Genomic DNA, 9,040 nt, shown 5'->3' with positions numbered 1-9,040 from the left:
GGGAATTCCAGACCACATGACATATGCAGGTCCCTGACCTCCGTATACCAACCTACCCTCGGATCCTCTAAAACAAGAACGGGTCCGCGCCACCCGAGAACACAGTACTCCACCATTCCAGCCCATGGCCACGTGGGTACACGCTATTCCCGCCATCTCTCCACTCCAGTGCGCGAGTAGCCATTCTCGTAATAGAATTGCCAAGTTCAGGCTTACCGAAGTATGTGGTTAGTACTACAAATTCTCACCTCATGCAATTCAACAACAGACATGCCTTAATCGATACAGGCGGAAAGAACCCGCTCACAAGACCTCCATGTCTTGTGGCTCACACACACCGAGTCCGCCCGGTCTAGATTTATTACTCCACATTCCCATATCACATGCTAACATAATTAACCAATGTTCCATTTAAAACTTGCAGGTGGCAGGTAGTCACCCGACTTTCATTGTTCTACGCATAGCTAAGCAAAACTAGGCATATACGAGTTTAAAACTGATAAAATGGTAAATATGGAATAACAAGGGTGGTAATGCACCAATTAGGCTTTTACTTAACCCTTAATCACTTAATGCAGTAACGGAAAACAAAAGCGAAATTAATTTGTAAAACACAAGGTATGGTTGTATGCATCCGGGGCTTGCCTTCGTTGACGGAAAAGTCTGGTTCCTACGACGTTACACAAGGATTCGATCCGACCTCAACAGACGGATTAACCTCCTCAACAGCTTGATTAACTACCACGTTTTCACCTTCGTTCACTACACGTAATAACAATGTCATGTTTTACATGATGTGGAATATGAAACATGATGCTCGATGATGGATGCAAAATTAACAATTTGAATACAACTTTCCTTCGCGGTACAGTTGCAAGTCAACCAACTAAATCCTTTTTCGAAACACATACATCAATTGCCAAGGATCATCATCAACTAAGGACCCAAGGTCATCACTCAATCCAAAAGTCCAAACAAAAAACTAAATCATTAAAGGTTACTATTTGTTTTTATGAATTAATTATTTAATTCAAAATTATGAAATAAATCAACTTATTCTAATTGAGCTCAAAATTTTATTACATGTTCATTACATGTTAACTAAGTGGCAAAACAAATTTCATAATTTTTGGATAAATAAATAAGCCTAGAAAAATCATGGAAATCCATTTATGAATTAATTGAGCAATTTTTACCACATTTAAAAATTACTGAAAAACATTATTTCATATTTTTCTTAAATACTATACATCACAGAGAAGTCACACAAAAATTTTCATAATTTTTGGAGCTCTAAATAATTCTACACAAAAATAACAAATTACAGCACTATTCATTTAAATCTGAAAAACAGAAAATTCATTTTGAACGTTGAGTCACTGACATGGTGACCCCACCTGTCATCTTCAACCTCCGACGTTGACTACGGCAGCGACGGCTCTGACCGGAGATAACTCGCCGACGGTGAGTCCAATGGCGATGGCCAAGGTACCAAAACGTTCACCAAGACTAGGCGCATCTATTGACGTCCCTACTTGATCCGATAACGGTCCTATGCTAGCTCAACGTCGGCCATGGCGGATGCGGTGGCACGGCAGTGCTACGCCGGCGAAACGAAGCCGAAAACGGGGAAACAGAGGGCATGGGAAGGTCCAGTAGCTCACCACGAACACGTTCAAGCAAGAATTAAGGCCGGAGAAGCAACGGTGAAGCGGGGCGGCGTTCACAGCGATCACGGCGGTGCGAGCAATGGCGACGACGGTGTTCCAGTGGCTGTGGTGGACAAAACGACCAATCAACAAGATATTAAGCACCACGGCATCACGGAGAAGCTGAAACAATGCTTCCCGAGATCAGAAGCTCACCGTAGAGTACTGGCCACGACGGCGCTCGCTCGACGGGGACTCTGCCGGCCACGAGGAAGAAGAGCGTGGTCAGCGAGTTCCCGGCGAAATCAGCCGACCACAGTTGGCTGGGTGGATGCGCAAGAGAAAGACGGAACTGGAATGGCCTTTACTAAGACGACCACGGCGCTAGGGAGACGGTGCGGGCTCGCCGGAGCTATGGCGGTGGCGTCGGGAAAACAGTGCAAGAGAACGGGGCCAACGGCGACGGCCTGGGCTAAATAGAGCAGCTCAGAAGCGCAAGGAAGCTGCGCTGTGGCCTTCACCGCGCCAGCGCGACGCCAAAGACGGCCACGACCGCACCTAGAAGCAAACCGAAGGTCGCTGCCGGTGTAGCTTGAGTGGTGAGTACTGTTCATCGAATTTACAAAATTGCCCTCCAGTTTGAAACTCAAATTACTCCCAAATTTTTGCAACAACTCAAAAATCTCCAAAAATAAAAGTTGTTCAAAATCAAAAGTTCTACAACTTTGCTTTTATAACCATCTCCTAATTCGGTCTAGATTTTGAAATGAACTTTTGAATTTGAATAGGGAAATTTACCGAATTACGCCTTTTTGATTTACTCAAAAATTTTCTAAACAACTTGAAAAACTCCAAAAACAAACTTTGTACAACTTGCCAAGCTCTACACTTGTGCTTTTGGGCCCAACCCCAAAATATGCTTAGATTTTGAAATGGATTTTCAGGGTAGGGTTTAAATGTTGAAAAGCGGGGTTTTCTGGAAAAATTCAAAATCCAAACAAACATTGAACTTGAGTCAAACAATACAATGCAACACATACCACATAAATATATAAACTTGTTTTAGCATATGCATCTCAAAGTTTCACCAAATACCAAATGCTTTGCAATGCATATGATGACATGTCAGATTTTAATATTTAAACACCCGAGGTGTTACACTTTCATCATCACAAGATTGTACCTTAGTGGCCTTAGCCATGAAGCATGATGAAGATTCGAAGAGAGAAGGCTTTTCATTGATAGCAATGCTTGCAAGAACCTTCTTCTTCGTGGTCTTGTTATCATCACTATCATCATCATCATCACTTGAGGAAGCATCACTATCCCAAGTGACTACATATGAACCACCCTTCTTCTTCTTGGATGCCATCTTGTCCTTCTTCTCTTTCTTTTCCTTCTTATCCTTTTTCTTGTTCTTCTCGTTGTCATCATCATTGTCGCTATTGTATGGGCATTGAGCAACAAGATGATCTTTGCTTCCACACTTGAAGCACCTTCTTAACTCTTCTTTATTCTTGAATGAAGATTTCTTTCTTCTTGCACGGTAGCCCTTCTTCACCATGAACTTGCCAAATCTTTTAACAAAGAGAGCCATCTTCTCATCATCATCATCATCCTAAGATTCATCTTCTTCACTTGATGTCTCTTGCTTAGCTTTGCCCTTTGATGATGTAGCTTTGAATGCCATGCTCTTCTTGTCATCCTTCTTGTCATCTTTCTTCTCCTTCTTTTCTTCCTTCTCATCATCGTCTCTATAAGCATCATCGGTCATGATATCTCCCAAGATTTTGTTTGGTGTCATTGTGTTCAAATCGGTCCTCACTAGTAAGGTGACCAACATGCCAAATCTTGTGGGCAAACATCTCAAGAACTTATTGGAGAAGTCCGTGTCCTCTATCTTCTCACCATGTGCTTTGAGATCATTGACAATCACTTCCATCAGATGGAACATGTCCAACATACTCTTATCTTCCTTCATCTTGAAGCTTGCAAACTTCTCTTTGAGAATATATGCCTTTGCACCCTTCACGGCTTGAGTGCCCTCAAATGATTCTTTCAATTTCTTCCAAGCTTCATGAGTCATCTCAATATTCTTGATTTGCTCAAATGTTCTCACATCAATTGCATCATGAATGGCACTTAGAGCAATGTCATTATTTTGGAGAAGCACTTCTTCGACCGCGGTGGGATTTTTTGGATCCTCAATCTCAATTTTGGTTTCTACCACCTTCCACACTTTTCTATTGATTGACTTGATATGTGTGGTCATCTTTGACTTCCAATAAGAATAATTTAAGCCATCAAATTGGGGTGGCTTCTTGGCGTTGTTGATTTAAACCATTTTAACACCGAAGGTTGTTAAGCCTCAAATAACGGTGACCTCGGCTCCAATACCACTTGAAAGGTCCTAATGGATAGAGGGGGGTGAATAGCCTAATAAAATTTCTACAACAACACTTAATAAAATAGTTAGACAATTATGAGGCGAAATAAGTGTTGCGCTAGCCTACTCAAAAAGCAAGCCACCTACCACAATTCTAGTTTAGGTAGTGTTGATTTACACAAGAGCTATGACACTACCCTATGTTAGTGTACTCTCAAAGGCTAACTAAAGAGCCACACCAATCAACCAACCAAGCTCTCACAACTAGCTACACTAAAGAGCTTGTCAACTAGTTTGCGGTAAAGTAAAGAGAGTGATCAAGAGGGTTATACCGCCGTGTCGAGGAGTGAACCAATCAATCACAAGGATGAATAACAATGAAGACCAATCACCTTAGAATCAGAGGATGAACACAATGATTTTTACCGAGGTTCACTTGCTTGCCGGTAAGCTACTCCTCGTTGTGGCGATTCACTCACTTGGAGGTTCACGCGCTAATTGGCTTCACATGCCAAACCCTTAATAGGGTGCCGCACAACCAACACAAAGATGAGGATCACATAAACCACGAACAATCCGCTAGAGTACCTTTTGGCTCTCTGTCGGAGAAAGGTCAATAACCCCTCACAATCACCATGATCGGAGCCGGAGATAATCACCACCCTCCGCTTAGCGATCCTCGCTACTCTAAGCCGTCTAGGTGGCAATAACCACCAAGAGTAACAAGCGAAATTCTCAGCGAAACACGAACACCAAGTGCCTCTAGATACAATCACTCAAGCAATGCACTTGGATTCACTCCCGATCTCACTATGATGATGAATCAATGATGAAGATGAGTGGGAGGACTTTGGCTAAGCTCACAAGGTTGCTATGTCAATGAAAACGACCAAAAGTTAGAGTTATAGCCGGCCATAGGGCTTAAATAGAAGCCCCCACGAAATAGAGTCGTTATATCCCTTTACTAGGCATAACGCGGGCTAACCGGACGCTCCGGTCAGTTGACCGGACGCTGAGCCCCCAACGTCCGGTCGCTCGCAGCCAGCCACGTGTCCTGACTTCAACGGTCATCAGTTTTGACCAGACACTGCGCCTGAGTTGACCGGACGCTAAACACCCAGCGTCCGGTCGTTTACAGTAAGGTTCCAAAACCGATTTTTATCGACCGGACGCGTTCGGTCATGCTTGACCGGACCCTGCCAGTGTCCTATCACACTGTGATTTCTTACTGTGCTGACCGACAACTCGACCGGACGTAGCTCTTTAGCATCCGATCACAGAGCGACCTAGCGTCCGGTTGTTTGACCGACGCTAGCGTCTTCGCTGCTACACCTGACTGGACGCGCCGGTCCAACCGAGGCCAGCGTCCGGTCACTTCCAGTGACCTCGTCTTTTCTGTCTAGGGCGTCGGTCGCACCGTCGGACTGTCCGTACTCTACGAGCGGACACTCCGCCGGTGGAGTTACTTACCCTTGCACCTAAATTTCACCACCCTTGATCAAATGTGCCAACCACCAAGTGTATCACCTTGTGCACATGTGTTAGCATATTTTCACAGACATTTTCAAGGGTGTTAGCACTCCACTAGATCCTAAGTGCATATGCAATGAGTTAGAGCATCTAGTGGCACTTTGATAATCGCATTCCGATACGAGTTTCACCCCTCTTAATAGTACGACTATTAAACCTAAATGTGATCACACTCTCTAAGTGGTTTGATCACCAAAACAAAATAGCTCCTATGGTTTATACCTTTGCCTTGAGCTTTTTGTTTTTCTCTTTCTTCTTTTCAAGTCCAAGCACTTATCATCATCATGGTATCATCATCATCATGCTATGATCTTTATTTGCTTCATCACTTGAAGTATGCTATCTATCTCATGATCACTTGATAAACTAAGTTAGCACTTAGAATTTCATCAATTCAGCAAAACCGAAGTAGAACTTTCACCTGGCTTTAGATCCAACTCACCCTCCCAATAACGTTAGTATCACCAACGCCACCGCTAAGAAAGGACGAATATATAAGTACCGAAATCAGAGTAAACTTCTTTGCCCATTTCGGGATCCTGGACCTTGTTTCAGCGTTGCTGAATTTTGTAAAACCGAGCAAACGTATCCGCCAGGAGTTCGCAACCCATCATCTTCATAGCCATGACGAAAATGCTAAGCCAAGCGATAGCATTCAGCGTTAGCTGATGCAGCTGTACTTCGAACCACTCCAGCATGTTGGAAACAAACTTCTCAAGAGGAAATTGCAGGCCAGCAACAAAGAAGTCGCCAAATACTACCACCTCATATGACTTAGGCTGCGGCACAATCTCAACGCCAGGAGGCCAAAATTGAGAATGCCCTAAGCTATCCAGAGCGATGTACCCTTTGTTAACAAGTCCTGAAGTTGCTTGTGCGTGACCCAAGACCGTCCAAGAATGAAACTATTTCCAACCAGAGCCAGATCGGGTGAGTTGTTAACGGAATCCGTAATCCACACCTGTTCTGATGTACTAGAGTCATTCGGATCTGCCGGATGGGCACCGGATGAATCCCTAGCAGGACTATCCATGTTTCGGCAGGACGAGGCGGAAGGTCTACTGTTGGACAGCTGAAGTCCCTAACGAATCACCATTCGTCCTATCAACGGCACAACCACCGGAGGTCCTTGGATTTGAATACCTTGAGTCGTTGTCGCTCCCAATTGAAGAATCGGACAACAAAGACGTCTCTACCGAGCGTGCCATCTAAAGAGATGGCAAAATCACAAACGCTAAACATTGAAGAAGATGAAAAATGAAGTAGCTAAGACAACAAGAAAAATTACCGAATCAACGGCCGAAAGCAAAGCAAGAAAACTGCCGAAAGATGCGAAACGCAAGCCGAAAGCACAGGAAGCTCCAGACAAACGCTTGAAAGCTGAAACACAAGAGGCGCAACTCAGAGCAACAGATGGCGGGGGCTTATATAGCAGCCCAGGGGAAGACCAAGAGTCGTGGCAAGAAAACCAAAGTTCAAAAAGGCGATGCCTTAGGCGCACCATGGCAAAACTAGTCGCTAGTCGATGGGTTCTCACCTGGCCTATGGGGATAGGCGGACATCCAGGTCCAAGGCGGCGCTAGGCGGCGCGAACGTGCGATAAATTGCCGCAGCGGGAAGTCGCCGGTGGGGGAGGAGCTACGAGCGGCGATGGGCGCGAGCAGCGACGGGCGCGCACTAGAGCAGAGAGAGAGAGATGCCGGAGAGGAGAGCAAGAGGAATCGGTGGCAGCGGCGGCTGATGCGGGAGAAAGGAATGCGGCTTGCGGTGTCGAGAGGATGCGGGCCGAGATGCAGCGTCATGCGGAAGACAAGTAGATGGATATGGTTGGAGACCTAGAGTGGGATAAGGATGAAATAGTGGGCTGGACTGCTGCCTCTTGTGCCTTTCTATCTCTCTAAGCCAACCTTTCTATCTATCTAAGGCCACTATTTAATTGTTTATTTTTTCTTTTAAAATATAAATATATGTATATTAGTATATATACAAAACGTCTAGAAAGCGTAGGCTGCTCTAGGCGCTAGGCTAAGGGTCAGCCCTTAGAATGCATGTAGCGCCTTGAACATTGACCAAAACCAAGAAGCGCGGAAACCAAACCAGTACTCTAGACGTCACGTCAATTCAATTTTAAAAAATAAATAAAACAATAAAATTAAATAAAGCAAAAATAAAAATAAATAAATGTATATACATATATAATAAAAACTATATAACAGCGAGAATAAATAAAACATATTTACGCAAAAATGAAAATCGTTATCATAATATTTCGAGGGTGCATTTCACAACTTAGGGGACTAGCGCCATCCTCGGTCCATTCCGCTTAGGGGGGCATTTTAGTCCTTGTAAAAGATACAGATGTGCATAAATAGAGCTCCAAGTGAGCTGTGTAAAGGAGAGGAATGAAAAACCTTAATTCCTTCAATTGCTTGTAAGTGCCTTTTTGTTTTTCCATGTTCCTTTCGTTTGTTCATTCTTGTGCTTTCAGTTACTTGAAGCGACAGCCCAGTGTTGCCAAGGCTGAGGCCTAGAACAACACAATATATACATCTCACATGCATTAGTCCATTCGATATAAAACTTGTGTTATTTCTGCTAGCAGCAGAGTGTTATTAAATGCTTTCAAAGGAAAATAAAATGTTGCATCACGTTATTTATTGAAGGGTATAGAATCACTTCACTTTGATTTTTTTCAGCTAGTTTGTGCATATGGTGTGCATGAACATAGTGAAACAAAGGATATTACTAGCAACATATATATGACCTATATTACTTCAAAGGTATATGAAAATAACTTCATGATAAATATAATAACACTAATCTTATATTATCAATATATATGATATTCTAGATAAGTACAAGTAAAAGATTAAAAAAAAACTCAGCAACCATCCTTAAAGGACTTAGTACTGTTTGGCACACCTTGTGATTGTGCCAAATTCACCTTTTGGTAAACCAGGTGATAAGCATAGTATACTTATACTCTGCTGCTTATTCAATTCAAGCTTCGATTCTGCTTATTAAAAAGCTGCAGCATCCCTCTGCATACAAATATGCTTTTACTAATCACTATACTTCCATCCATACTTGGATCTTATTTGTTATGACTTGATACATAATGGCCCCGTTCGAATGGTATGGTTCTAGAGAAATTTGGATGGTTTGGAGAAATTCTGAAGGAATTTGTGAGAGGAAAACACTGTTCCAAATGAAAAAAAGAAAGCGGATCAAGTCGGATTTAAGGGAACGCGAACAGGACCAATACCATAATATAAATGCAGACATGTATTGTCTCATACAGCCAATCATCACAGGCAGTCAGTACCACTCTATTAAAATGAGCAATAGAACAGAAGTTGCAGAACTGACCTTGTTTTGTTTTATAAGGTGAACCGCCAGCATTACTATGGGAAAAAACATTGCAGAAGACCGAAAGAAAGTACAAGCACAAAACATGCATATATAAGCTGGCTGG

The sequence above is a fragment of the Miscanthus floridulus genome, chromosome 5 (assembly GCF_019320115.1).
Source record: "Miscanthus floridulus cultivar M001 chromosome 5, ASM1932011v1, whole genome shotgun sequence".
In the NCBI taxonomy this organism is placed as follows: domain Eukaryota; kingdom Viridiplantae; phylum Streptophyta; class Magnoliopsida; order Poales; family Poaceae; genus Miscanthus; species Miscanthus floridulus.
The sequence above is the reverse complement of the archived record's forward strand: the minus strand, read 5'-3'. Positions refer to the sequence as shown.